General features: G+C 43.1%; 1 long non-coding RNA gene across 1 annotated transcript; it reads left to right on the top strand.

The window, feature by feature from the left end:
• On the top strand, positions 1-1,855 carry LOC144329892 (uncharacterized). Its single transcript, XR_013395626.1, has 2 exons — positions 1-309; positions 681-1,855. It is a non-coding gene; the product is annotated as an uncharacterized LOC144329892 (long non-coding RNA).
• The last annotated feature ends 1,074 nt before the right edge of the window (positions 1,856-2,929 follow it).

Genomic DNA, 2,929 nt, shown 5'->3' with positions numbered 1-2,929 from the left:
GGGTTTCACCGTGTTAGCCAGGATGGTCTCGATCTCCTGACCTCGTGATCCGCCCATCTCGGCCTCCCAAAGTGCTAGGATTACAGGTGTGAGCTACTGCACCCGGCCAATGTTTTTTTTTTTTCTTATTGCTATATTTTTAATGCCTACTTAGATGGTTTTTTTTTTTTTTTTTGGAGACGGAGTCTCGCTCTGCCCCCCAGGCTGGAGTGCAGCTCCACCTCCCTGGTTCAAGCGATTCTCCTGCCTCAGTCTCCCAAGTGGCTGGGACTATAGGCGCCTGCCACCAGCTAATTTTTTCTATTTTTAGTAGAGATGGGGTTTCACCATGTTAGCCAGGATGGTCTCGTGATCCGCCAGCCTCGGCCTCCCAAAGTGCTGGGATTACAGGCGTGAGCCACCGCACCCGGCCACACTTAATATGTATTACATATAATACACGCATGTTTAATACTTATATTCTTGTTTACCTGAGAATGCAGAAGACTGTGCCTTTTTTTTTTTTTTTCTCTTGAGACGGAGTCTGGCTTTGTCGCCCAGGCTAGAGTACAGTGGAGCAATCTTGGCTTATTGCAACCTCCACCTCCCACGTTCAAGTGATTCTCCTGCCTCAGCTTCCCGAGTAGTTGGGACTACAGGGGCACACCACCATGCCTGGCTAAATTTTTTTGTATTTTTAGTAGAGATGAGGGTTCACTAGCTTGGCCAGGCTGGTCTCGAACTCCTGACCTCATGATCCGCATTGACATGATACTATGATATATGTCTAACTGTGGGGTCCAGCCCTAGGGAGCTTAGCGGGTATTCTCCCTGTGTGCGGAGACGAGAGATTGTAATAAATAAAGACACAAGACAAAGAGATAAAGAGAAAACAGCTGGGCCTGGGGGACCACTACCATCAACATGCGGAGACCGGTAGTGGCCCCGAAGGGCTGGACTCGCTGATATTTATTGCATACAAGACAACTGGGCAGGGTAAGGAGGGTGGGTCTTCTAAATGATTGACAAGAGAAGCAAGTCACGTGATTACAAGATAGGGGTAGCTGAAGCCTAGCGAGAAGGCAGCATACCTCAGCGTTTTCTTCTCTGCACTTGTAAGAAAGATCAAAGACTTTAAGACTTTCACTATTTCTTCTACCGCTATCTACTTACGAACTTCAAAGAGGAACCAGGAGTACGGGAGGAGCATGAAAGTGGACAAGGAGCGTGACCATTGAAGCACAGCGCCACAGGGAGGGGTTTAGGCCTCCAGATGACTTCGGGCAGGCCTGGATAATATCCAGCCTTCCACAAAAAGCTGGTGGAGCAGAGTGGTCCCTGACTTCTCCAAGGAAAGGACACTCCCTTTTGCCGTCTGCTAAGTAACCAGTGCCTTCCCAGACATTGGCCTTAACCACTTGACCAAGGAGCCCTCAAGCGGCCCTTATGCGGTCATGACAGGAGGCTCACCTCTTGCCTTCTAGGTCACCTCTCACAATGTCCCTTCAGCACCTGACCCTATACCTGATGGTTATTCCTGGGGTATATTAGTAATGCAACAAAGAGTAATATTAAAAGCTAATAGTCAATAATGTTTATAATAATGATTGATAATCGTCCATAATCATCTCTATATCTAATTTGTATTTTAACTATTCTTATTCTAACTGTTTTCTTTATTATACTGAAACAGTTGGTGCCTTCAGTCTCTTGCCTCCGCACCTAGGTAGTCCTCCGCCCACATCCAAATCTTGGACAACAGGAACATTATAAAAGATAATGGAGAGCTTTTTCAGAATGTTGAATTTAGGAGTTGTGTGTGCTTTTGATCTTCATTGTCAATCCATAAACAATAAATCTTGTTCTTAAATTTGAATTTGTTGCCTAAAATAGAATTGGAGATGTTAATAGATTAAAATATATGCTGCTGGTTTAAGCATTTTATGGTATTTTAGGCCATGAAATATAAATAAGAATAGTACAGATTTCAAGGCTGGGCGCAGTGGCTCACGCCTGTAATCTCAAGACACTTTGGGAGGCTGATCACCTGAGGTCGGGAGTTCAAGACCAGCCTGACCAACATGGAGAAACCCCGTCCCTACTAAAAATACAAAATTAGCTGGGTGTGGTGGCACATGCCTGTAATCCCAGCTACTTGGGAAGCTGAGGCAGGAGAATCGCTTGAACCTGGGAGGCGAAGGTTGTGGTGAGCTGAGATTGCGCCATTGCGCTCTAGCCTGGGCAATAAGAGTGAAACTCCATCTCAAAAAAAAAAAAAAAAAATACAGATTTCAGGAAATTTAGAATTTAGCATGGTACCTCAAATGTAAAAAGGAAATCTATAAAGCTGTGTTATATGAATAAATTAAATGAATAAATCATTTATAGGCCAGTGGGCCATAGGAGAGCCAAAAATCATGGCATACACTTCTCAAACAATGGCCTTTCACCATTTTTCAAAACCTTTACTTGGATAAACCTATACTTGCTGTGGTAGTTTTTCTTGGTATGTCTTTCAGCTGCTCACATGGCATCATTTAATAATTTATTTGTAACAAACAGAACCAGTTTTTATTTTCATGTGTTGTCAACAATTAAGCCTAGATAAACAGCTGTGAAAATATAGTTAGTTATTTAAGTTCATGAAAATATACATAGTTATTTTTTAAGGGAGGTGAGGAGTGGCGTCTAGGGAGAATACCAGAAGAGAAACTGATATTTTATTCTTATTTTGCGTATATGTATCTTTAGGTAAACTCGGAGGTAAGATTGCCATTTTTAAGTTAAATAGTTACCATCCAAATTTAATTAAATTAATTTATTTAAGACAGGGTCTCACTCTGTCACCCAGGTTGGAGTGCAGTTGCACAATCATGACTCCCTGAAATCTGAACCTCTCAGGTTCAAGTGAGCCTCCTGCCTCAGTCTACTGAGTAGCTGGGACTACAGG

The sequence above is a fragment of the Macaca mulatta genome, chromosome 7 (genome assembly GCF_049350105.2).
Source record: "Macaca mulatta isolate MMU2019108-1 chromosome 7, T2T-MMU8v2.0, whole genome shotgun sequence".
Lineage (NCBI taxonomy): Eukaryota > Metazoa > Chordata > Mammalia > Primates > Cercopithecidae > Macaca > Macaca mulatta.
This window is presented reverse-complemented; position numbering and strand designations above follow the sequence as displayed.